Source organism: Amphibalanus amphitrite, unplaced genomic scaffold (assembly GCF_019059575.1).
Source record: "Amphibalanus amphitrite isolate SeventyFive unplaced genomic scaffold, NRLGWU_Aamphi_draft 001029F_arrow, whole genome shotgun sequence".
In the NCBI taxonomy this organism is placed as follows: domain Eukaryota; kingdom Metazoa; phylum Arthropoda; class Thecostraca; order Balanomorpha; family Balanidae; genus Amphibalanus; species Amphibalanus amphitrite.
Window position 1 is genome coordinate 145,142 of NW_024882523.1, and position 12,698 is coordinate 157,839.

The following is a 12,698-nucleotide window of genomic DNA, read 5'->3' on the forward strand; positions in this document are numbered from 1 at the left end:
CAAAATGCGGTTTGAAATTTGCTTGATTTTTCTTGTTATAACGCCAACGAAACTGAATGACCATTGCCATTGTAAAATGAAATTGGCCTTTTTCCAATGCCCGATGTCACAGTCCTATGTCGTGTGCCAAAATCCATTGGCCAGTGTCGAAACCACGCTCAGTGTCGAAATTAAATGCCCCATGTCGAGTCTCTGCACTATGCCGAGTTTGAAGCGTGGTTTGTCGAAAGCGCACTCCAGCTGACGTTCCTAATGCAGATCTGCCGAAACTAACTGACCGGATGCCGATTCGGATTGAAAAAAGGTGTATCTAGCCGCGGCGCTCAGCTCTGGCACGCTGCCAACGAACGAGCTGAAACGTAGAAACGTTTCTGGATGAGACCGGCGTAGTTTGAAATTATTGCGGACTGCGACTTCTCAGAAAACTGCGACTGAAACCGAATACGATAGAATAGTCTTGAAGCCGAAGAAAGAAGATCTCACAATGCGCATTTAAGTTCATAGATCTTCCATCAGACATTGAATTGATAAGAAACCTCACTGTCATACAAAAGGAGTAAAAACGAAATGGTAACCGTCGAAATAATGATGAAATTTCCAGACCTATGAATTACGTTCCCTGTATGACCCTGATAAGACCCAACTTCGATAACTCTACCAGGCTCACGGCAAAGTTCAAAAAGTCTAATAATTGCATTTTATTTTTCGCAGGCCTATCACTGACGGGTCTTGCAAAATATGCTACTAAAGATTAAGCTTATCTCGCTTTTCTATTCCAACGCAATGCCTTATATCCGCACGTGTCGCATTTCCGCGCTGCAGTAGAAACAGCCTTTCATCCGTGAATGAACAAACAGCGAGATCAAAACAACCAGTGAATAACTAAAATGCCGAGCTCCCCACAAATCATCAGCAAGCGTCAAACTTCTCACATAATCCAACAACCCCTTCCGTGAATTAAAATCATCTAAAAAACACAACCTTTCATCAATACTGCTCTCCAAATTCCCAAGTGTCACGTCAGCCACACCCTAACCACTAACAAAGCCTAACCACCATCCCATTACCCAATACCCAGCCAACTCCGCGTGGGTTGGCGCCGCCGGCGGCCGCTGCGGCGGCGATGTGTGTGGGTCACGTGGTCTGGTCACGTGGTTTCTCCGCCAGCTGACGGCGACGGCCGGCGTGATTCACGGTCGGCGCGCGCCGTGGGGGGGGGGGGGGGGAGAGGGGAGGGACGACTCATTCACCAGTCCAGTGACGTAATCCCTCTCTGTCTGGAGTCGGGTAGGACAGGCCGTGTCAGGATCGGTTACGAGAGGAAGAACATTTGTTCGTGTGTGTGTGTGTGGGGGGGGGGGGGGGGGTGACGACGAGTGTCATCTTTCAGGAAGTTGTAACAACAACTTTATACGCCCACTTCCTTGTCATCTTACCTTTATCTTGTTAGTTTCACCAATGGACTTATCATAATATCAAGCAGGAAATCTTGCTCTTTGAGGATAATCTGACAAATTACAAACAAGATATGAACCATTCATAGCGCGATCATTTTAACATGCTTAGAAAGTAGGGGAAGGTGGGGTAAGACGGCCCAGCGGGGCAAGACGGACCACCAGTCCTCCCGGCTGAACCGCTGCTGGTATCTACTGCTTTATGCACTCACTATGTTTGTTTTCCTTCGTAACAATGGCCACCTTGAGCATAGAGATCTTATATACATAGAGATGACACGCCTATGTTAAAGCACTTGATTTCGTGGCGATTCAGTGGGTCTTTTTAAGCAAGGTTTTCTGGGGTGCCATGGCCCGTGACTTGCATTTTGTAAGGATTCGGTCAAGGAGATTGTGTTCACATCCGCTTATTTTTAAGTACAGTTTTTCTTTTTTGTCTAGCTGTGACGCTTTCGAGCGTTATTATTGAAATGAAATTAGGCATGTTTTAACCTTATGCTCGTATCAGGTACTGCATGTATCATTAACCCTCGCCGTCCGATGGGGGGGGGGGGGTGCCGCCTCCCTATAGGGGTTTTCACGATAGCTCCGAACACGCAGGCGATAGAGAGCTGAAACTTGGCATACCTGACCTTTGATCCAAGCCGCATTTTGTGACACCAACCGCATTTTCAGGTCAGGTCAGGTCACTGAACTGTGACGTCATAAGTGAACCTCTGCACAGTCCTCAGATGTCGCAACTTCGCATCGCCGTCAGTGCCAGAGGAACTTTCACAGGGAGATGAAACTTACAGGATGTAGTATCATCCAGGGGTCTCACAACTTGTACATATATCTCGGATTTTTCCTAAAAATCACATGAGGTCAGGTCGGCCACGTGACCTCATGAGACCTATAAGTCAATGGGGAAAAATGAAAACTGCTATGTTAGCCCCGAGAACTATCTCAAACTGTCTCCAGCACATGGAATCGTGATTTCTTGCACGTCTTGCAAGGTCCGATGCTTCACTTTTGCATTGTTGACATTGCGTGGCGTCATTCATGGTCACTTGGGTCATTGATTAAAGAAAGCGCAGTTTTGAGGCTCATGATTACATACTCGTATATAACTGCAATGGAAACCGTAAGACGGTTTGACAAAAGTCAGTTTGTCAGTTTGGCCAACATGTCTTATTTTCTTGGCCCTATTTTGAATATGATTATTAGCATGAGGCTTACGGTTTTCATTGCAGTTATATACTTGGGTCATTAGAGTTTTTCATCAATAACTCCTCATCAAATTGAGTTAGCGAGTCGGGAAAACCACCAATAAACTCAGGAAGACCTGCCGATTCGAGTAATATGTAATATGACCTCTTTCGACCAGCTTCGTGATCTGGGGGAGCTGACCTGCCCTTGACCCGAGGTCAACATCTCAAGCTGACCTCACCCGAACAAAAAGTGTATCATTCGACGCGCCTGAGCGAAACAATCACGATGATTCCAAAATCGCGGCTCTCCGACCGTTTTTTGCGAAGTTATGAAAAACTGAACCCTGGTACTTGGTCACTTGACCTGACCTCATGAGACCTTAAAATCGGGTACCAGTCCCTGCGTCTTGTAACGGCGCACACGCTTGTTTTTTCCGCGACACTCTAGCTTCATCAGGGGCGAAACGGCGAGGGAAATCGTACCAACCCCCCCCCCCCCCGGCCGGCGCGTATGTAGAAAACCAATAGGTCCGGCGAGGGTTAATGTATCATTGAATGGGAACATGCAACATATGTATATTTGAGCTTGCACCGTGCTCAGAAAGGTTCAGAACAGCCGTTTTCACGACGGCTGACCGAAAGCGCCAAACTGGACCAAATCTCAAGGAACCTACCCTGAAAATTCCATGAACCTGACCCAAATGACCTTAGACCTGTAACCTTTTTTTTTGGGGGGGGACCATGTCAGGGGGCCATAAAACATGCATCGCACAGCCCTATGTAGTACACCTTTTTGCACTCAAAATAGGCATCTTTTCATTCAATTTCGGCGAATTGCATTCAATTTTAGCGATCTCTCTATTCGAAGCAAATGAGAGATCGCTAAAATTGAATGCAATTCGCCGAAATTGAATGAAAAGATGCCTATTTTGAGTGCAAAAAGGTGTAAATAGTAAAGTTGGTTCATGTGCTAACCCTTGGTGACCTGACCTGTGACCTGACATGGTATTATCAGTGACCTCTAATAGCAACATATATACTAGGCAACGTACGCCCTATTTTTAACGTACGCGAAACATTTTATCTTTGACCTGACCTGTGACGTCATCGGTGACCCCGAGGTCAATGAAATTGGAGTTCCGTCGACAAATTTGACAGGGCTATCGAACATCGTTTGAATGTTACGGATCCGTCCAGTAGTTTCGGAGATACGGGAGGGGGCAAAAAAATGCCCCCCCCCCCCACCGCGCGGAAGGTGGCCGGGAGGTCCACCGCCTGCCGGGTTGATGAGAGCCTGAATGAGAGAGAATTTTTTTAGGCGAGCTTTTAAGGAATTCAATAAAAACACAAAATGAAATCATGCTACAAATTTCATTGCTTACCTCAGGAATGAAATCAGCCAGGAAAGAACAGCAATATCTTTAACCAGTAAAACGCCTTTTGGGGCGACCAACGGAGCGAGCGAGAGGGTGGGCCTTGGACAAGCGAATTTGCAAGGGACACCTCCAACTAACTTGTGCACTGCACCCTACTAACCGGTCCCTAGCGATGTGCCAAATTTGAGCGCAATCGGCCTAGCCGTTCTCGAGATCTGGAAGCGGCACCCTGCACGTGCACACGTGCAAAATGGGTCACAACTGACTTTTGCACGCCGCCCTACTAACTGGTCCCTAACCATGTACCAAATTTCAGCACAATCGGTTCAGCCGTTCTCGAGATCTGGAATCGACCCCTGCACGTGCGCACGTGCAGCAGCACCCCAACTGTGGCACATGGATATGCATTGCCTAGTGGGTGCCTACTTACATACCAACTTTCAGCGCAATCGGCCAAGTAGTTACCAAGATATTGCAACAATTGCAAAACTGACACCTCTTCGTTTTGCACGTGGCACGTGCATAAGCGGTCACCCACATGCATCGAGAATAGTCCAATACTTGGTAGAAGGAATGAAGCTACCCTAGAAAAATCATCGAATGTAAATCGGTCAAGTGGTTGCTGAGATATAAGCCTCGCAAAAGCGTAACTACGGCCGGCCGGCCGCTCATACTCAGAAATTTCCGTTAATCTACGAAAGACTACTAATGTTTGCCAGTGCTCTGGCGAGGAACATGATAGATACAATTATATGAAAGAAAAACATTGACCTTTTTCCTCGAATCTATAGCAAAATTAATGAAAAATCACCTTTTTATTTACGTGATATTTCGGCCAACAGACCATTATCAAACGAAAGAAGAACAATGTAGAAGACAAAAACGGTTACAGCAGACAGACGGCAGCCTATTTTCATATTTCGAAATTCATCTCGCGGTATTTGTTTACATAAGACTTCAATGGAAGAACATCCTTGGTTATGCTAAGATGTTTCCGATGTACCGAACACACATACATAAAACGAGCGATAAAAAACGAGACAAAATCAGGACATATAACTCATCATAACACTTTTTGAATATTCGATACGATCGATGACTCGAATTCACACGCTGCATACGCTATCTTACACACTTATATGATAGGCCAAGACACAAGACGTTCGTTCAGGGAGGGCTCCGAATCTCTGATAGTGATGGACTCTGATATCTTTCTGTCTGGGTAGTCCAGAGCCTGGTGCAGTATCTCCACCGTAAGTGGTAGATCCGCCCCTCTGTCTAATGACAGCTGACCGTGAGCCACTCTAAAGTGGTCTCCGAGGGGGGTGTCGGGAGTCGCACTCAGCATGTTCCTCACATGCTCGTTAAAACGCAGTCTGACAGGACGTTTGCTCTCTCCCACATACACCGCCGGCTGTTCCTTGCAGAGAGTACACGTGATCCTGTAAACCACATTTTTGGTCGTGCATCTCCCTGCTAAGCCACACTTACAGCAGTAGCACCCGCGACTGGCACCCGGACAGAGAGGAGGTGAGAAGGCTGACCTGACTAGCGCGTTTTTCAGTTTGTTTTTGTTTCGCCAAGCAAGTCGGATGTTCATTCCCGACCTGCGCACCACACCTTTCACCCGGCTCAATAATTTCTCGTCCACATATGGTAGAGTCAAGAAGCCATCTACATCCTCTTTTGTAGAACCCCGTTTAGTGTCAGCTTTCGCTTCCCTTAGAGTTCTCCTAAGCACGTTTTCAGGGTACCCGTTGCTAGAAAGGAGATTCCACATTTTTGTCACGCTCTTTTCTTCCCTGTCCTTATTCGACGATACTGTTATGGCCCTTCTAAACTGGTTCCTAGCCATGCTAATTTTGGTCGAGGACGGATGAGCTGAAGAGAAATGAAGCACTATGCCCGAGTTGGTAGGCTTAATGTACAGTTCAGTGGCCAGAAATGTGATGTCATTGTCAGAAACGACAGAGACCAGGGTATCTAGGTATGGGACCCCCGAGTCCTGCTTCGTGAACTCCATCGTGAATTTTACTGTAGGATGAAGTGAGTTCAAATACGCTAGGAAATCTTTCAGGGCTTCCTCCCCGTGGGTCCAGATTCCCCCGTAATCATCAATGTATCGCAAGAGCAGGTCGGGCTTGGCCTCCCTGTTTTGTAAAGCCAGTCTTTCCAGCCTGTCTAGGAAGAGGATAGCAACGGGAGGGGCGCAAGGGTTACCCATCGCGATTCCCACTTTCTGTTTGTAGAAATCTTTGTCAAAGCAAAAGACGTTATTCCTCAGACACTGGTCCAGGAGTGTGCATACGTCATCGGGTGTCAAACCGAACATGTTGATATCAGTAACATGCTCCTGCAACTTTTCCCGAACAGCCTCCACTGCCTCATCTAAAGGAATGGAACCATACAGGTTTACTACGTCTATGCTGAAAGACGTAGTAAGCATAGCATAGACGTAGTAAACCTTTTCAGCATAGACGTAGTAAACCTGTATGGTTCCATTCCTTTAGATGAGGCAGTGGAGGCTGTTCGGGAAAAGTTGCAGGAGCATGTTACTGATATCAACATGTTCGGTTTGACACCCGATGACGTATGCACACTCCTGGACCAGTGTCTGAGGAATAACGTCTTTTGCTTTGACAAAGATTTCTACAAACAGAAAGTGGGAATCGCGATGGGTAACCCTTGCGCCCCTCCCGTTGCTATCCTCTTCCTAGACAGGCTGGAAAGACTGGCTTTACAAAACAGGGAGGCCAAGCCCGACCTGCTCTTGCGATACATTGATGATTACGGGGGAATCTGGACCCACGGGGAGGAAGCCCTGAAAGATTTCCTAGCGTATTTGAACTCACTTCATCCTACAGTAAAATTCACGATGGAGTTCACGAAGCAGGACTCGGGGGTCCCATACCTAGATACCCTGGTCTCTGTCGTTTCTGACAATGACATCACATTTCTGGCCACTGAACTGTACATTAAGCCTACCAACTCGGGCATAGTGCTTCATTTCTCTTCAGCTCATCCGTCCTCGACCAAAATTAGCATGGCTAGGAACCAGTTTAGAAGGGCCATAACAGTATCGTCGAATAAGGACAGGGAAGAAAAGAGCGTGACAAAAATGTGGAATCTCCTTTCTAGCAACGGGTACCCTGAAAACGTGCTTAGGAGAACTCTAAGGGAAGCGAAAGCTGACACTAAACGGGGTTCTACAAAAGAGGATGTAGATGGCTTCTTGACTCTACCATATGTGGACGAGAAATTATTGAGCCGGGTGAAAGGTGTGGTGCGCAGGTCGGGAATGAACATCCGACTTGCTTGGCGAAACAAAAACAAACTGAAAAACGCGCTAGTCAGGTCAGCCTTCTCACCTCCTCTCTGTCCGGGTGCCAGTCGCGGGTGCTACTGCTGTAAGTGTGGCTTAGCAGGGAGATGCACGACCAAAAATGTGGTTTACAGGATCACGTGTACTCTCTGCAAGGAACAGCCGGCGGTGTATGTGGGAGAGAGCAAACGTCCTGTCAGACTGCGTTTTACCGAGCATGTGAGGAACATGCTGAGTGCGACTCCCGACACCCCCCTCGGAGACCACTTTAGAGTGGCTCACGGTCAGCTGTCATTAGACAGAGGGGCGGATCTACCACTTACGGTGGAGATACTGCACCAGGCTCTGGACTACCCAGACAGAAAGATATCAGAGTCCATCACTATCAGAGATTCGGAGCCCTCCCTGAACGAACGTCTTGTGTCTTGGCCTATCATATAAGTGTGTAAGATAGCGTATGCAGCGTGTGAATTCGAGTCATCGATCGTATCGAATATTCAAAAAGTGTTATGATGAGTTATATGTCCTGATTTTGTCTCGTTTTTTATCGCTCGTTTTATGTATGTGTGTTCGGTACATCGGAAACATCTTAGCATAACCAAGGATGTTCTTCCATTGAAGTCTTATGTAAACAAATACCGCGAGATGAATTTCGAAATATGAAAATAGGCTGCCGTCTGTCTGCTGTAACCGTTTTTGTCTTCTACATTGTTCTTCTTTCGTTTGATAATGGTCTGTTGGCCGAAATATCACGTAAATAAAAAGGTGATTTTTCATTAATTTTGCTATAGATTCGAGGAAAAAGGTCAATGTTTTTCTTTCATATAATTGTACGAAAGACTACGCTTGCTTCGCTCGCTACGTAATAATTTCTTCAGACTAACAATGCCTCAGCCATATTGGCACGCTACTGGCTGAAAATAAGTTGCTTAAAAAGACCCACTGAATCGCCACGATTTTAAGTGCATGTCATCTCTATGTATATAAGATCTCTATGACCTTGAGGTCATGCTGCTAGGATGCATAGCTTTTAAGTTATTGAGAAAAATGTTGTTTTTCGTCAAACCGATCTAATATAAGAGGTCTACGGGTGATTCAATTACGGCGCCTTTCTTGCATGATTAGTTTCTATTTTGCACTTAACTGTGAAGAACAAAGTTATAAACTTAGTTATAGTCACACTTTAGGAAAGGCAAGGTTTTCCAATGTTGGGCTGTTTGACATATACGTCATGATAATGACAGAATTTAGATTTGGGGCAAGACGGACCACTGTGGTCCATCTTACCCTGTGGTGGTCCATTGTACCCTGCATATGGAAAGTTCTTTTCCAAAAAATTGACACAAGTTTAAGTAAGCTAATTTTTCAGGAAGGAGTCTTTGTTGCATGTGAGCCATGCATGCAAGTGCTCAGTTAGCATGCATTCATGCCAAACGACAATCAACACACATGTTCCCAGCTTTTAGCTGCACTTCCATCACACATGAGTAAAGAATAAAGGCTCATTTTGTTATTTTACCATTCTGGTTACTTTTTCTTACAAGAGTACAGAGCAGAAGTGTAACACACATGAACGGATAGCAGGCACTGCTGGGTGGTCCGTCTTACCCCGCGTTTTTTCTTGTCTGAGTTTTTGACATGTCCCTCTTTAAGAGCATCCACCACCTAGATGTCTTTAAGTTGAAATTTAGTCTTTACACATATCAACAGAGGAAGGATTGAGCATTCCGAAGACTATAAATAATATGAATCACGAGAGCAGTGTAGCAAGATATGTGGCCTCAAACCTTAGCTGGTCCGTCTTACCCCACCTTCCCCTACAAATTTGACATTCCTTTCAAAGCCGTCACCATACGTCATTGGCGAGTCAGCGCGAATCATCGAGCCTCCCCCACCACAGGCACGAGCGGGCCTCAACACAGGCATTTACCGCAGGGTCATATACACTATACAGTGATGTGTATGCCTGCAGTGCCGACTCAAATGCCAACATAAATCACTAGTTCAATGGCGGTAAGGGGGTAATTGGCAGTTACTGATGGCTGTACCTTGGCAAATTAGCAGCGCCCATGAAAATTACGAGGGCCGACCGGATTGTTTGTCCTCATGAAACTTTCGCGCCACTGAAAGTATAATGAACTTGAATGAGCTATAACTAATAAGTCGAGATTTTGGTAACAAATAGACACCCATAGATCAACTGAGTAGCTAAAGGATCAGAAATCGACTAAAAAATCACGCAAATGACCCCAAATACACCATAAATCAATCAACGCATCAACCACAAATGTCCCGCATGATATGGCATATTTGGCTACCCTCCCGTCATCAAAATAGCACGGCTAGCGTTAAGGGTCATCCCTCTCCTTCCCGAGGGGAAACACGAGTGGAGAAATGCGTCTGATTGGCAGGTAACAATTGGCGAAAGGCCGATGATTGACAACTCAGCGGCAGGTCTGGTACTGAACAGGTGAGTGCTAAACAGAGAGCCTGTCTGTGCCGATACGGCCGTTTGAAGTACGCCACTCGACAGGTATGCTTATAAAAGCTGCCGACAGACGCGTAAAACATCGGCGTATGACATCAAATATCATTAATTTGATTATCATTAATTTTTTTTTGCTATTTGATAATAATTAGATTTTTGTTAAAACAGACACCTTGAATGTAAGAGCGAGTTATTCTACAAACTAGCGAACAAAAATTAGGTGAATTAATGCACAAAAGAGTTCGACTGGCAAACCTGAAAATAACGTGTACAAACTTTGAATAAACTAGGACAAAACAATGTCGACATATTTTGAATGAACTAGGACGATTATAAAAAATTGATATGTGCATGAAACACACGCACAACTCGGGTCGGTCAGAATAGTTCGGCAACTGAAAAAGTGCCCCAGAACCAGACCGAGAGCGATCGATTGCGCAGTCAACACTGGCTGACAACAGGACACCTTGTTGATTGAGGCGAAAGTGCTATTTATATTTGCCACTAAAACTTCTTTTTCCATGGATTTAAAAATATTCACCCCGCATACTTTTTGCCAACATCATGTGTTTAGCAATTACATATAACCTCACACTTACTGTTTACTCCAGACCGAAATACTTATTTAAATTTAGCTTCCAGAGTGCAAAAACTATCGTACAAGATGCAGAAACCCTAGGTTATTACCAAGCAAGTTGGACGGCATATAGGTAGCAGTTTACCTTAAGACAAAGTCACAAAATAATGCATTGTTTACAAATGCTGATCACAGATGTCCGTGGGTCACAAGAGAATAATAAATTTGTACACCAGTCCGCTGCTCGCCTACGCAACATTTTCCATTGGAGCCTGACAGCGGTCACCGGCAATGTCGTGCATCCCGCGGAGAAATGTGACTTTGTGCACCGCGAATGGCGCACTAACTTACCATTCGTAATAGCACTTAACGTGTGACAACCAACGGTAGCGAGAACCCGCCTGTTCTGCATGTGTTTCACACCGGGTTCACGTGATTCATTCAAATCGTGATGCAACCGGCCGAAGCCCTGCCAAATTTAGATTCCCCATGACGAAACCAGACAACACCGTCGCATGACGGCGGCAGGCTTCTGGATCATCACGCGACGAACTCAGGTGTGAGCTGAGCATTTTAGATCCCCAGCTGATCGAAGCGGGTTTTAACTGGTTTCGCGCCCTGTCTGGGGGTTCCCCGCCCATGGTGGCCCGGGGCCGGGACGAGAAGCCTCGTGCCGCGCCCGAGCGGCGGCGGCGGGCCGAACCGGAAACAGGCAGTTTCCGGCCCACCTGGCGTGGATCCCGCCCCTGTTGGAAAGCCACCGGGGTCCGGAATCCGCACCGATCGCCGCCTCACCTCCCCCTAGACACCGCGCGGCCGCTCGGCTGTGCCAGGCTACAAGCCAAGCGCCGCCATTTGGCTAGCGGGACTCCCGGCCGCCCGCGGCTGGAGCACGGGCCGGGCGGGGTTACACGGGCCGTGACCACCAGGTGACCCCTGGGAGACTGCAAGGTCATGGACGAGGGCTGACCCGCCCATGACACCCCGGTCCTTCGACAGAAGCCCTGACGCTATTTTCGGCAATCAATAGAGAGCCGGTGGGTTTTTGTGGGCGGCTGTCGGGAGCCGCGGCGGCGGGCCCCGCGGCCGGCCGCCCGCAGTCTGTTTCTAGCAAACAACCGACGCAATTTCAAACTGGCACATGTCCCTGCAGAGGCCGTCCCATAGCAGTGCGGACCCGCTGCCCGGCCGCCGGTGGCGCTCAAAGGCGGACGGACCATCTGCCGCGAGCGCCAGGTGCTGTCGGCGAACGCGGCTCGGAACGCGCCGCGGCCATCTTGTCACCGTCGGCGCCCGGTTCAGGGTCAATTTCAACGGCGATCTACGTCCCATCTGGTGGATGTTTTGGCATAAATGGATGCTAAATGCAGAGTTTATACTTATGCTGTTCTAAAAACAACAGTCTGATAGGTGGTTGTCGATGGATGAGTCAGATATTGATCGTGGAAAAACCCGACCGTTACGGGGACGCAGAACACGGGGGCCCCACCGGCCCAACAATCGCGCAGGATTTTACAGGCATAAGTAGGCCTTCTACTCACCTTTTAGTAATTTCAAAAGATGACGCACACCAAATAACTTGCTTTTATAATAAACCAACACCACTTCTCCTTCACATCACTGAAAAATCTCACGATAACTGGCACTACGCCTCCCCACGGCCACTCTCGCTGCAAAACATGGCGCCCGCCGGGAGCCGTTCGCGCCCGGTAGTAACGGCTCTCCCCGCCTGGCGGCGCCACCTCCCTAAAGAGGCATTTGACAAGGGGGATCGTTATTGGTTTTAATGTCTATGTAAGGACAATTTATGATGTCTCTTACCTCGAAAATTGAAAAACTCAGCACTAGAAATTTATAGCAGCTGTCTTTTGGGATATACTGTAAGAAAACTTCGAAAAATAATATGAACCATCGCGAGCTCGGACGACACTAACAGCTGTTGTGTTCTAACAAGCGTTGTGATTGGTGAACAGCGTTTGGTTACAAAGGTGTCATTGGCTTATTTCCTGTCGAGGGGCCGCCGGCGAAAACGGCTATTGATTTACCGAGTGGCGGCGCTAATAGTCGTCGGGGGCGATGCAGAGGATTTTTCCAGCCCATGCGCGGCTGACTTACCGATAGAGTAATAACGGGCTGGCGCCGCGAGTCGGGCGCAATTATTTACCCGGCGCCCTGGGGAGGGTAGCCGCGGGCCGGCCGCCGCTGCGGTGGGCGCAGATGACATGCCGAGATGGAAGATCCGCAGGGGCGTAGCCAGGGCGTCCAGGATGGGGTGCGGCCGGGGGGAGGGG

The 12,698-nt window shown here is 47.5% G+C and overlaps 1 protein-coding gene across 2 annotated transcripts in view; it reads right to left on the minus strand.

Moving 5' to 3' along the window:
• The window catches only part of LOC122369371 (histone acetyltransferase KAT6A-like), a 38,335-nt gene extending 26,197 nt beyond the window's left edge, over positions 1-12,138 (minus strand). The window contains exon 1 of one of the 2 annotated variants that reach the window (XM_043344071.1): positions 11,949-12,138. The gene's annotated coding sequence lies outside the window, so the exon portion shown is untranslated. The remainder of the gene's footprint in view (positions 1-11,948) is intronic. The other variant, XM_043344070.1, reaches the window with a different exon arrangement.
• Positions 12,139-12,698: the final 560 nt, after the last annotated feature.